Source organism: Ascaphus truei, chromosome 3 (assembly GCF_040206685.1).
Source record: "Ascaphus truei isolate aAscTru1 chromosome 3, aAscTru1.hap1, whole genome shotgun sequence".
NCBI lineage: Eukaryota > Metazoa > Chordata > Amphibia > Anura > Ascaphidae > Ascaphus > Ascaphus truei.
In genome coordinates this window covers 336,937,439-336,952,359 of record NC_134485.1, presented here as the reverse complement: position 1 = coordinate 336,952,359, position 14,921 = coordinate 336,937,439, and the positions used below count along the sequence as shown (strand labels likewise).

Sequence of the window (14,921 nt, the reverse complement as noted above, 5' to 3'; positions counted from 1 at the left end):
CAAGCGGAGGCTCAGGCCTCTTGTGAACCTGCAGGTATACGCACCACACCTGGTAACACATAGGATCCCCCTCACATACACTCTATATGCGGTTGGGTGGGGGAATACCTGTTACACACACGTAGAGTTATCTGCCTCCAGGGTGAATGGAGCCGGGCGAAGGCGTGCTGAGGCTGAGGGAAAGTGGGTGCTTTCCCTGGCCTTAGACCGCGCGCTGTCCGGGGGGGAGGGGTTGGGGGCTGTGACATCACGGAGCTGGTTTGCCCTCATTGGGCAAACCGCTCACATGACCGGCCCTGCGCTCCCTTGAGCGCTTGAATGTAAATTTTTGCTAAGGAGCAGCAGCACGCCTCAGCACGGGTCAGCGCATAAGCCTTACTCTCTAAAGCAATATTATATAATGTACCACAGTATACTCTGGACTGCAGAGATTGATTTGAAGACACAGGTCCGTATCCTGTAGAGAGAGCAGTGGTCCCCACCTCTAGTCCTCAAGAATCCCCCAACAGTTCAGGTTTTAAGGAGATCCCTGCTTATTTCTTTATGTAGAGGGGTACCCCCTGGCTCCTATTCTACCCAATGGGCTGGCTGTAAACCCTGGTATTAACAGGCTTGCCAATAGTTGGTATGGGGTACCCCCTCACCTCTGAGTGACAGCAGCGGGTGGTACATCCTGTTGTAGCTGGGACAACGGGGTGCCCACCTTCTGGCTGTACTTAAGGGCAGGACTGCCCTAAAGTTAGGTTTGTTGTTCCTTCCCTCTGAGAAAGGCAGGTCGCACGACTGGGAGCCTGAGATTGGGGCCTACCCATGTGCTCTTCCCTATCGGGAGGAGTGAGTGTAGACCAATACCTCTGCCTCCACTAGGGAGGTGGGGAAGAGCTAGGATGGTTTCGGGTGCCCTTGGCCTGTAGTGACCGTCCAGGGACCATCTTCAGTGATAACTGATCTGAGAGACTGTATCCGGCAGAAGACTGCTGAGTACCTGTTGTCTTACTGCAGACCGTAGTAATAAACCGTTCCTGTTTGCAATATACCTCCGGCCTGGTGTGTGATCTAACTGGGGGGAGATGTCAACAAACACACAGATACCCAGCAAGCTCTCAGAAACCCCCCTCATCAGTTCTACCGTGGGAGATCATCTCCATTTCCCTGGAGCCTACGGCAGGTGGAGGCGCTTAACTGCTAAGCATTATTTGGGGTATGAACCCCAGAAGCCTGTTCCTGTGTTCCCAAGTAATTGCGGACGACTCAGCCCTCCTGTTGCCAGCAGGTATATGCACCACACACCCCGTAATGCCCCTATCTGCGATTAGGGGGGGGGGGGGTCGGGGACACCGTTACATTTATAACAATATTTATATAGCACTCTTATCCAGGTGGCTCAATCAGTGACTCAGCCACCTATGCTGAAGCAGGGATAGCCTTAACATCTGACCTGTTGATGGCTCTTGAGAATTGGATCTGGGAACCACTGCTGTTTAGCACTCAGCCTAAGTTTTGTGTTGGGGAGGAAGGTATACAGCCCATAATCCATAAACCACCTTTACAGAGCAAGAGAAACTACTCTTTGCTAGTCCCAAGTGCCACATATATCACCCAACATTTATATAACACACGGAGAGACATTTGAAAATAAAAAGATGCATTATTATTATATCCCAGGTGTGCTCCTTTTTGTGCACAGGTCGCTCCACGTTATATAAAGGTGTGTTTGGGGTGCTATATATACAGTAGCACATGGGAGTCGTCAACTAGCACTGTTTATTATGTGTGCACAGTTAGAGTGCCACTACATTGTTAAAGAAAGTAGTCTTATGGCAATTCACCAACTGATGAGTACTCAGTGGCTACTATTCAATGTGCTTGGAGGCGGTCTTCTCCTTGCTAGGGAAGTTTTTAACCCTATTCAAATAGGTTAATTGAATGAAAGGCGGTTACATTTTCCCTAGAACGGAGAAGATGGCTCCACAGCATATTGAATTGGTGCTCAGAGCAGCCGCCATCACGTGATCTAGCACTGCCATCCTGGGCTGGAACTACTGTAATAATGTGCGTTATATAGAGAGCCTGTGCACTACCAGCGCTCCACCAGCAGGGGGCGCACAGCACGACATCCAACCTCCAGCAGGTAACCCGATTCTGGCGCGCGCCGCCCGGTGAAGTCAGACAACCTGACCCTCGCGCCATAGGCCACCACGCCACTCATTCTTCCGGAGCACGTGACATGGGGGCGGGGCCTCGGGATGTCACCGGCGGAAGCCATGGAAACAACGAGGTGACCGAGGTGTCTGCGCCCGGCCCCAGGGACCCGCTGACCGGGTAAGAAAGCCGCGAAAACCCCCTAATCACCGCACTGCCAGGTGTACACAGACACACAGACAGAGAGACACACACACACACACGACAGAGGCACACAGACCGATACACACATATATTAACACACATATATTAACACACATTCCCTGCTATCTCATATATATACACACACACACACACACACACACACACTCACACACTCACACACTCACACACTCACACACTCACACTCCCAGCTAGCTCATATATATACACATACACACACACACACACACACATACACACACACACACACACACACACACACACACACACACACACACACACACACAATAGGTTACATGTGGGTTGTTATTGTTACATGGACACTTCGGTCCTGTGTGCAGTGGAAGGGAGCAGGGTGACATTGGGATAATTCCTGCCAGCAGTATGTCACGTAAACAGTACAGAACATTGCAGCAATATCTCCAGCGGTCTGTTCTCTGTAACTAATCGTGCGATGAACATGAAACGCTTCTTGTTATATATCTTTATTTTATATTCGCCTGAAGGAGCGGGTTTGCGGAGAGGTGTTGAGCATGTGAAGTTGCTTGCTGTACTTCCCCCCCCCCCTCACTGCACAGCGCCTACTATTTTCTATGGCACTGCTCACAGTAGGACTTTTAGAGACTTTAAAATATATATAATTTTTAAATAAAGAAATTAATATAAAAAAATAACCCATCACGTGATATGTGGGTAAAATAGGTCCTCCTAAAGTTGTGTTGGCCCTGGCGATTTCTCCTCGGTTAGTGCTGCCTTTTGGTGGATCAACATGGGGTTGTATACAACGTGTCGTTTGTGCGTTAGATAAAACCCCATATACAGACTACACTCTGCATAACACTCGAGACGTTTTCCATAATGGGTCCTTATAATTCTTTGTTTTCCTTAAGCTAACACATTTTAGGTTGAGTGGTTGAAGACGTTTTGCTGCAATCGCAGGCCAGAAATTTCTTTACCCTGCTCTGTCTCCCTGCTCTATCCAATCATCAATAATGCTTCAGTTCCTTCTGTCACATAACATTATAAGCACGTATTGCATAATGAGGGTTGCAGAGGCTCTCTTGCAGCACTTCTTTACACACATTACGTAAGACGTCCCAATATTGAGACCTCAACTGAATACTCAACCCCTCTTCCCCCCCCAAAAATAAAATAAAAGACTTAATTGTTGCATATCCCATCTCCTAATTATCTTGAGCACGCTGTTGAGTTTCCTTATTTTCCTGTTCTATATTGGATACACCTGCAGTTCTGCCATTCATTTTTTTATGTGCACTGTGTTCATTTTGGTTATTGTATGGTTTCTGTGTGAGGAGCATCCCTCTTTTACAGTACTTCGTCTCATTGTCTGATCCAGGGGTGCACAAAGGGGGATGTGAGATTTTGTAAGGTGGGCACAGTGCTTACAGAGGCCCCGTGCTCTTCGCCGAGGCAAAATAAGTGCTGGGGGGGGGGGGGGGAGGAATCGTGCAAGGCCTCTAACATCCCTTAAGCGACACGTCACCATGGCAACGCGACATCAAATTACGCCGCGGGGTGATGACGTGTTGCCATGGCAATGTGACATCCTTTGACGCCGGAGACAAGGTAAAGAGAGAGAGGGGGGGGGGGGGGGGGAGAGAGCAGGCAGCGGGGCACAGACTGAAAAATTTGCGCACCCCTGGTCTAATATATTATCTACATCAGGGATGTTCAACTCCAGTCCTCAACCCCCCCTCCCCCGAACAGGTCAGGTTTTCAGGATAACCCTTTTTCAGCGCAGGTTGCTCAACAGGAGGCTTCAGCTCTGTAGACCCCCTGTTTCAAAACTATAATAATACTAATAATTTTATATATATATATATATATATATATATATATATATATATATTAGTGGTCGACAAATAACCAAAAAATCTACTCGCCACCTAGTACCAAACGTGTGCTGCTTGGGCCAATAGAAGCTCGCCACAATGTAAAATCCACTCGCCCGGGGCGTGCAAATGTATAGGTTTGTCGAACACTGTATATATATATATATATATGTATGTATATATATATATATATATATATATATATATATATATATATATTAATAAAGTTAACCTGTATTGTTGCTCTACTATAATGTATAACCTTTTTTTAATTTGTGGACGTAAACTCTGTACTCCTATTAGTATTTGTATTTAATTATTTGTTTGAATTTGGTGAAATGTTGTGATATTTGGAGCACGCATCCAACATGTCGTATTCCACATGTCGTATTCCACTGACATTCGTTACTGATTTAAGTTGTTGGCATGGAAATTGATGGTGACCAGAACTGTGGATTAGCAAGCTGTTATATATAATTTTCATTTATTATCCTGCATTAATGGTGGGATCTCCGAATTCTGATTGCTATGTCCCCCTGACTTTGATGATGGAAAAAGATTAATGCAGATAGCTGTTTTATTGATAAACCGTTGGTTGCATTTAATGAGACCAGTATTATTCTTGTAATATAGTTTGTGTTGTACCAATGCTACATCCATGTGCTTGAAAGCTAAACTGATTTATAAATAGGGATTACGGTTTTAGGTTTTATCCGAAAAACACAGAATAAAACACCCCCGAGTGATGATTTTGCACTACCAGTTAGAACCGGTAACGAGGCATCATTTCTTATTGAAACCTGTCGTAGCAACCCAGCCACATGTAGGATACACAGGAAGTATGCAAATAATTGTATTTTTAAAAATGCACTGACATACACCGAAATGAAACGTGTTTCAATTATTTTTTGCATTGTGAACGCAGATAAAACAAAATATATCCCAAAAATAAACATTGCAAAACGGAATCTGTATTTATAAATAATATATTTGCATGTAGCTTATTACAAGGGGGATCAGAAGTGTTTGGTTTTTGTGTGTGAATTTCTTTTCTATGATGCTTACAATTTTCATACTGTATGTTGTGAAGTAAGTTTTAAGGGAAGGAATAAGCAACAGTTCATGTTTTATCTAGGTATGCATGTGAGATTGCAATCGGATTTCTACTAACGCAAGACTAATATTTAAAGTATAGACCTTATCAGTTTGTTTTGTATAACCAAATTTACTTTACGTTTTATAGTAGATTTAAACAAACTCATTGCAACACATAGTCAAGATCTAAGATAGCATAGCTGGCATTTTTACCTCGATCTTGTGATACCTGTGATGGTTACTGTGTTTTGGATATATTTCATGGCCTTGTATGTAGTTTTAGACGGTAATAATGAATTCCTGATGGTCACATGGATCTTAAGTGGTGGACTGATGCCGGCAAGTTCCACTTTTTTTTATGTTCAAATATTTTTATTGGGTAAGCAGAAAATAAACAACATCTCGAGACATTGATAGGAAACATGATACAATTATATTTTCAATGAATACGGGGATACAAAAAGAACATTGACTTACCAATAAATCCAATAAGACCTTATCCATATTGACCAATACACTGGAAGTATCAGTTTCCTACAAGCTTATGACAAAATCAAACTAATTCTGTCCAGTGGGTGTCGTATATAAAAGTCAAAGAGAAAGAAGAAAAGAAAGATACGGACGGGGGGGGGGGAGGGGTATAGTGAACGGCAAGTTCAATTTTTAATGTCATAGACATAAGACTTTTCTATATATGAAAGAAAGAATGGGGACTGAGGTTTGTACAGCACGTTAGGCCTCGGCCAAGCTTCCTGCTGGCGTGCTGAGGCGCGCTAATGCTCAGGGAAAGCGGGTGCTTTCCCTGGCTTTGCGGGTACTTTCCCTGCGCGCCGTCAGGGGGCGGGCCGGGGGCGGGCCAGTTACGTCATTGGGCGAACCGCTCACGTAACCGGCCCTGCACTCCGGCAAGCGCTTGATTTTTAAAATTACCTTAGACCTACGCTTCCGCGCGCTTGCGGAAGCGAAGGCGAGCCCCTACTAAAGCTGCTCTAATTGCGACTGTAGGGGCTCAGTGGCAAGCATGAGCGAGCGTCAGCACGCTTCAGCGAGTAAGCGTTTACCAAGGCCGAGGCCTTAGAAATTGGGCAGACTACATGGTTCTTATCTACTGTCACATTCTATGAAGATTCTGCTGCAGTAGAGCAGGTGGTTTTAAAGATGGATGTTGTATGCACCACAGTAGAACGCTCCTCCATTATCTTGATGGACAGCGGCTGCAATTCAGCAAATGCTCTCATGAGTGAGTGTTGACTTTTCCAGAACATACATTTTAAATTCACTTAGAAATGCTTAAAAAATAACTTGAATAACTGTGTTTTAATAAAAAAAAATTTTTTTAAGGTATTAATCCTAGGTTAATCCATTGAATGACAGTTGGGACTGCCCCTTTTTATATCCTTTGTATTGCTTTTGTGTTGCAGGCCTGATCTAGAAACTAAAAAAAGTGTTATGCTCATATCATTCTTTAATATGCTGCTCTCTGAATTGACTAATTCTACAATAAATGTAAAGTACTGTAGAACCGGTGCTGTTATGAACAGAGTACCAGCACAGATCCTATTTTCTGTCGCCGTTGACTCCACTGCTTTCCCCCGGTGGGTGGAGGATTGCTGGAAAGAGCAATGTCACCTTGTCATAAAGTAAGTTAGGGCTGCGCAAACTTTTTGCCCTGCGCCCCTGCATGTTTTCCCCCACTGCTCGAGCCCCTACTCACTTTGTATCAAGCGTCAAATGAGGCCAAACGTGACCAAAGGCGTCTTTTGACGTCGCGCTGCCATGGCGAAACAGTGTCAAATGATGCCGCGGGTCATGTAATGTCACATCACATGACACCGTGGCATAATTTGTCTCCGCTTCGCCCGAAGCCATCTGTAAGTGAGTTATAGAGGCCTCGCGTGGGCCCTCGGCATTTCATTTAAATGCTTTCGTGAAGAGCGTGGTGTCTCTGTAAACGCAGCGGCGCCCCCCCCCCAAAAAAACTTGCGCACCCCTGAAGTAAGCAATACAGTTGCTCAGAAGTTTGATGTAGCAGACGTTGTACCAGTTAACACTGGCGCGTTATTGAAAAGCAATGGCTAAGAAAATGACATGAGTTTTTGCGTGCGTTAACTTGTGGTAACGGGTTAATAACGAATACATCTCTAGATGTCTGTTTTGGGTGCTTTAACAGACCTGTAGTTTAGCACAATTACAGAGCAATTGTGCTATTATCATAGTAATATTTTAGCTCTGTATGGGGAACAAGAGAAAAGGGAATATAGACAATGGGGATGGGAACGCACCCACTTGTCCGTTAGAGCAGATGCCCATGTGCAAGATGTCATTAGTATGTTCAGCTAAATGTCAATGTTCTATATTTGTTAATCTGCAGCAAACTGATAAACATAAAGATCATCTCGAATTCCTCCTAACTTGTGTTTTGTGTGGCTGCAAAAGATAACCCTATGCTGTGTGTCTGTGTAGGTGTAACCCGTGTGCGGTTCACCGCCTGTGCTCTGCATCTGCAAGATGTGGAATTGTACGTTGTATGCACGAAGGGGGTGTCCCGGCCCCAAAATGGGGTGGGGGGGAAGAATTGCACCAGGTTTATCAAAGGAAATTATTCCATTTTCTTTCAATTCCTCTTTTTTTTTTTTTTAATTTTTTTTTTGGCACTACTGTTGTGATAAACCTTGGTAAATAACCCCCCTGAACACTTTCTGAAGATAATAAATGCACCAGTCCTTGAATGGCAGCCAAGTTATACTACCTTTTGACCATATATACCTGTATGTCCCTGTTACTCTGGAGCCTTTTCCCTGTTGGTAAATAAAAAAAAATCCGTCCCACTTCTTTGTTCTGTTTACGCTGCCTTCACTTTGGGTTCTTCATTGTGAAATCTTCCAGTATTGTTGGTGTTTTGTTAATCTGTATGGGTAATGAAGGCAGTGTTTACTTTGCCTGTATATACAAGAATGTGAACACAGTCTTATGACAAGAGATTGGGTAAAGGCTTTGGTTAATGGGAACATTTAAAAAAAAAAGTTCTTGTTTGTTGTTTTTTAATGTCGTGAATTTAACCTCTTAAATGTGCCACTGCAGGTAGGGCCAGTGGGGGCTCTCCAAGTAGTTTTCCAAGTGTAGGAGTACTAGGCTACATCAGTATTGTAATGTAACTATAGGTACGTTTTGAAAGACTTGAAATTAGCATGTGTCAATGTTTTGCAAGCATTTCTAGAATGTTATGTGTATTTGTACAGTTCTTAGCTGCCTGAGCAACCAATCTGCAATTATCAAAATCCATTGGCCAGACGGTGAAAAGTCTTGGTTTTCGCAGTGATTTTAATAACTCGCGTAAGTCTGTGGTTCTCAATCTGTGGCCCCTAAAGACTTTTTTAAAAATTCACTTCCAGCTGCTTTCTGTTTGCTGTTTGTGCATTTTTTATCACTGCTCAAGGGTGAACCTTTAGATAAGGATGCAGCATATTTTATATAATAGTTTTTTCTTTGATAGCGCTGACGGTGACGGTACAAACATACATTTTTTTGCAGGCATGAGTCCCTGCCTTGCTGAGCTTATAAACTGTTTTTGGTGCAAAAAAAGTGTTATATAGTGAGTGGCGCTTAAATCTATTCAGTGATATTGATCTTAAAAAAGAAAATATCGACTTCCGGTGATGTCACCACGGATGGCTGACCTAGGAGAAGAGCTCCTGACACCCTCTGAAGAAATTGATCAGAAAAAGCATTCCCCCCCACGTCAAACCACCCGAATTCAGCTCCTAACTCTGCACCCAGCACTGAGGAGATGGCGACGAAAGCGAAAAAGGCTCAGAACACCGTTACCAAGTTCTTCACCCCGGCACCGCGCCAGGCAGAACTAAGCCCTGGATCCCAAAATGGCGCCGAAGAGCCGGAGCACGCTTCGCTAAATGAACTCCAGGAGCAGTTTGACCCCGAACAACCTGGACTCAATAAAGAGTTCTTTGAATCCCTGTTCCTCAAGATGAGGAGAGGGGTCCCAGAAGACATTGAGACGGCTCTGCAGGGCATCCGAGCCGACCTAGGAGTCCTCACCAGCAGAACGGACGAATTGGAGGCCAAAATTGGGGGAGCCATCAATACCCAGACAGAGACCCACGACGAGGTCTCCAGATGCGGCGATGTAATCCGAGACCTGCAAAATGCATTAGAAGACCTCGAGAATCGAGAGAGGAGACAGAACATCGCCGTCAGAAGCATCCCAGAGGCTGTCTCCCACAAGGTTCTCCAAGCTTACCTCCGCAAGATTTTCCTGCAGCTGGTGTCAGGCCTCACTGAACACGAGCTCCTCATGGACCGAGCCCACCAGGCCCTGGGCCCAAAGCCGACAGACCCCAACAGGCACAGAGACGTAGTGGTGAGACTCCACGCGTACTCCACCAAAGAACGCATCATGAAAGCCGCCAGGGGTCTGCGCAGCATTCAAACAGACAATGCGGACATTCAAATATTCAATGATCTCTCCAGGACCACAGTGCTCAAGAGACACGAGATGAAGCCACTTACCAGCTACCTCCGCGACGAGGGGGTCAAGTATCGTTGGGGATTCCCCTTCAAACTAGTGGTGCTCCGCAACGGGCGGCACTACACAATCTCTCTGCCCCCAAGGACGCGAGAGATATCCTCAAAACCCTAGGGATCCCCCCTTCACAGAACGACAACCGCCCCCCCCCCCCGTGCCGTGGCAGGTTCCAAGCCCTCGGATGCACCCGAGCGTCTGAAAGGCTAGCCAGCCAGAAACCACGCTGACCGAGCGGGCTTCTCCTTTGGAAGATCCTGCCTCCCTAGACGGATGAAGACCCGTCGCGCATTCCTAGGTTGCCTACCTACCCTGAATGTCAGCAGCCCTCATCCCCTTACCTGCAACGCTGCTCCCCCGTGAACAGCGACTGGCTCCATCTTGCCTTGCAACTTCCATCAGAGAGACCTCCGCGCAAGCCCTGGGGCACACCAAAGATGGCCGCCACTAACCCTTCACATCCTCTGACTCCCCAAGACCGTCCTGCAGCAGAGGAGAAACCCCGACTACCTAGCGGTCCATTGCGAGCTCCCCTGCTCTTCTGCCCCCCTCCACCCTTCCCCCCCTTCTCCCTTCCCCCCCTCCTCCCCTCCCCCCTCCATTCCCCCCTCCACCCCTCGCCCACCCCCAAGAAGTCCCACTACTCTCCCTCACGGATCCAGCTTTGCGAAGAAGGCCCCCCTCCATTCGGCTGGAGCCACCCCGACAGATGCTTCCCGTCGGCTTGCTCCGGACCCCACCTTGACGCGAGTCCGTCCCCAAGTCCCCGGATGCCCAGTTCACTTTCCCCCCTTTTTTTTTTTAAAAGGAAAGAAAAAAAAACTGAACCTACTGCAGAACTGATGCCTCTTAAGAGACCAGCCCGGGCCTGAAGCACTCCTCTTACCAGGGACTACTTTACAGCGTCCCCTACTTTCCTGTGTCCCCTCCATAACGAATTACGGTGGTCATGTTGTATACTATCGTCTTGACCCCCTCACACTCGCATCCCCCTCCCCCCCCCAAGTCAAGCTCCATATGCCACCCCTCCCCCCCATCCCCACCCTACCCCCCCCATCCCACCTTCCCACCACACACCCCCTTCCCCCCCGTCCCACGGCCTCAGCCTCCCCCACACTATGCCCTATGATACCCCCTACTAAAACGGAGGTGGACATACCCGAATCGCGCTAAACCTGGCTGTGCTATATGTGTCTTTGCCGTATCCGTACGATCTATGCAGAGCCCAGCCTCATGGGCCCCCTTTCCCCAGCCCAACAACGGGTCCCACCCCCCCCGATGCCCCTCCAGGAACCCCCTATGCCAACATGAGGAATAGTACTTTTGATCTATATATGCATCTACAATGACTGTTCCGTATGGTTTAAGGAGAACATAGTCTGAGGACTTGCAGACAAGGTGTTCAACTCAAATGTGCTCCATGTACCACCCTAACAGTACCCATCCCCCCTCCCTCCCCTCCCTTCCACTTAATGTCGTCAATTAAAATCATCTCCCTCAATGTTAAGGGCCTCAACTCAGTTAGAAAACGCAAACTGGCACTCCAAGAACTTAAAAAAACCAAAGGTGACATTATATGTATCGAGGAAACTCACTTTAACACCCCAGATCCCCCTAACACGTTCAAGCACGCTTTCCCCCAAGCCTTCTTCGCATCCTCCCCAAACAAGAAACGAGGAGTAGCCGTATTGATTAAAAATAACATCCCCTTCGCCCCAACAAAGATAATAAAAGACCCTGAGGGAAGATTCTTGCTCCTACAAGGCATCCTATCAGGATCCCCCATATCTATATTGAATATATATGCCCCTAATGACAATCAAGTCCAATTTCTCCAGAACCTACTTGGCTCACTGGACTAAACCATACTTTCCTCGCTACTGGTGATTGGAGACTTTAACATGGTCCTCTCCCCAGACCAGGACAAATCTACCCTGCCCACAACACCCCACACCGCCCAAACACAGAAAAAGGCCAACAATTTTCGAGAGGTTTTACAAAACTACTCCCTTTCGGACATCTGGAGGACCTAGCACGTGGGTCAGAGGGACTGCACGTTCTTCTCAGCTCCACATCAGTCTTACTCGCGGATTTACTATTTTCTAGGCTTTCTCTACCCTTTGTCAAAAGTTCCGCATATAAGTGGAAATTAAACGACTCTCTCCTCAACGACCTCCAGGTAGTTAAGTCAATCAAACAAAAACTAAATACTTTTTTTCCAAATAAATAGTGGTTCTGTCTCAGCAGCAGCAATGCTCTGGGAAGCACATAAAGCTACCATTAGAGGAGACCTTATCTCGCTAGCCTCCCATAAGAAAAAAATGAAACTTAAAGTGCAAAAAGAACTAACGGACAAGATCCTGGCCCTTGAGCAGGCCCCATCTAAAAGATTTCTCAGAACACTAGATAAAACAAGAACAGAACTTAAACTACTGCAGCTTGATGAGGTGGAAAGGGCGTTGAAATGGACCAACCAAAGGTTCTACGACAGGGGCAACAAGGCAAACAAACTCCTGGCCTCAAAACTTAGAGGCGTAAAGGCCAAAGCCCAGATTACAAAAATCCGTACCAGAAACGGACAAATATCTTATAATGAAAAAGAAATAGCGCAGGAAATCGCAAAATTCTATGAAGATCTTTACAACCTTCACCCCACATGGCCAAGAGCAGGACAGTGCCAAAATAGCCGCAAAATACCTGACCCAATGCAACCTCCCATCCCTATCAGCTGAATAGCTCGAGTTCCTTAACCAAAAAATAACTCAGGAGGAATTTTCCCAAGCCATATGCTCCCTCAAAATAGCTAAGACACCGGGACCAGGTGGGTTTTCTAACGCGTATTATAAAAAGTTCGCTGCATCCCTCTCCCCCTATCTACTGGACATGTTTAATTCCTACCTGGAAGGTGAGCCAATCCCAGGCACAATTTCGGCCGCCAATCTCGCTAGCATCCATAAGGAAGGAAGGGACCAGCTACAATGCGGTAATTACAGGGCGATCTCCCTACTTAATACAGACCTCAAACTCTTCAGCAAGATCTTAGCAAACAGACTGAACCCGATTCTCCCCAGACTAATTCATATAGACCAAGTGAGTTTTGTGTCAGGAAGACAGGCCTCTGACAACACCCGCAAAATTATTGATATTATAGACCACGTCCACCTCAACAAGATCCAAGCCATGATTCTAAGTCTTGACGCCGAAAAGGCATTTGACCAAATCAAATGGTCCTTCCTCGACCAAACCATGCTTAGATTTGGTTTCTCAGGCCCATTCCTAGAGGGGGTGCGAGCCCTTTATAATAACCCCACCGCTTACCTAAAACTTCCAGGTGGACACTCAAACCCAATCCCAATCCCAATCAAAAACGGAACCAGACAGGGATGCCCTCTATCCCCACTACTATTTGCCATCTCTATTGAGCCACTGGCTGCCCGGATCAGAGCTGAACCCTCCATAAAAGGCATCCCAATTGCAGATACCGAATACAAGATTTCCCTTTTCGCCGATGACGTCATTTTGACCCTGGCTGACCCACATATCTCCCTTACCCAATCTACAGAAACTATTAGACCAATTCAGTCTGGTTTCCGACTATAAAATAAACATGGATAAATCGGAAGCGCTTAATCTCTCCCTCCCAGACCCCATATGGAAATTATTACAGTCCAACTATAAATATAAATGGAATACTTCCCTTATAAAATATTTAGGAATAAAAATAGCCAACTCATACAGCTCCCTTTTATCAAGCTAATTATCCCCCCCTGTTCCGCCAGATCAAAAGAGACCTGGATGCATGGCACGCCCACCCGATCTCCTGATTTGGCAGAATAGTGTCCACTAAAATTAACATTCTCCCCGGTTTACTTTATTATTTCCAAACTCTCCCTGTCCCAGTTCCATTATCAGAACTACGGATCATACAGTCACATATCCTCCGTTTCATATGGAAACAGCGCAGACCGAGGGTCCCGAGATCGGTGTTATTATCCTCAAAGATGAGAGGGGGTTTGGGGGCCCCAGATGTGGTCAGATATTACAATGCAGCCCAGCTGAGGCAGGCGGTGGTCTGGAATAACTCCCCGACCTCTAACTGCTGGTTGGCAGTGGAGTCCCACTATGCGACCCCCACCCCCCTCCCGGTCTTATTATTGCCCCAGATGCACAAAAAAAGGAGACCCCAGAGATTCGAGCTTGGGGCGATGAGATGCACGTGGTCTACCTGGATAAGAACCAAAGGGAAACATGGCCTAGCTTCATCCCCTTCACAACTCGCCCCCATTTTCGGGAATCCAGATTTCCCGCCTGGATGCGCCCATAACCAATTTGGTCAATTTCAGGACCTAAACATTAGAATGGTTGCGGATCTGCTGAAGAGTGAGGTACTGTCCTTCCAAGAGCTCAAAAGTAAATTCTCCTCCCCCGACTTCCCCATTTTCAAATACCTGCAGATAAGGCACTTCCTGCGAGCTCTATTCCCAAACTCTAAATTCACTGCACAGACCAGATTTGAATCCCTTTGCCTAAAAGGGGAATATCAGAGAGGATTAATCTCTGAAATCTACCGAACGATCGAGGCCTCCCACCCCCCCCCCCGTATTCCTTTTCTCATACGTATATGCAAAAATGGAGCGCCGACTTAAACGTACAAATCGACCAGGAGGATTGGGAGGATGTCTGGGAAGCCGCTTCCATAACATCAATTTGCTCCATCACAAAAGAAAATATATATAAAATCCTATTCCAGTGGTACCTTAGGCTGAGGTCCCGTTGCACGCGTCCGCACGGCTGGCTTGCTTGCCGGCGGCGCGTGCAACTCGCTGTACCGCGATCTGCGGTCTACAGGCTGCTTTTCTTGGAGCGGGGGGGGCGTGGCCAAACGGGTCGGGGGGGGCGCGGCCATGACGGGAGGGGGCGCGGCCATGACGGAGGGGGGCGGGGTCCAAAACAAAGCAGGGCTCACAGCACTGCAGCAGCTCCACACACTAGCACACAATAGCTGGCTTGCCATTCGTTGAAGGGAGCCAGTCTATGATTGGCCCCTTCGCGTACCATGTGACGCGTTG

At 46.7% G+C, this 14,921-nt stretch overlaps 1 protein-coding gene across 1 annotated transcript in view; it reads left to right on the top strand.

The window, feature by feature from the left end:
• The first annotated feature begins 2,124 nt into the window (after window positions 1-2,124).
• The window catches only part of SLC11A2 (solute carrier family 11 member 2), a 78,424-nt gene continuing 65,627 nt past the window's right edge, over window positions 2,125-14,921 (top strand). The window contains exon 1 of the mRNA XM_075591612.1: window positions 2,125-2,322. The gene's annotated coding sequence lies outside the window, so the exon portion shown is untranslated. The remainder of the gene's footprint in view (window positions 2,323-14,921) is intronic.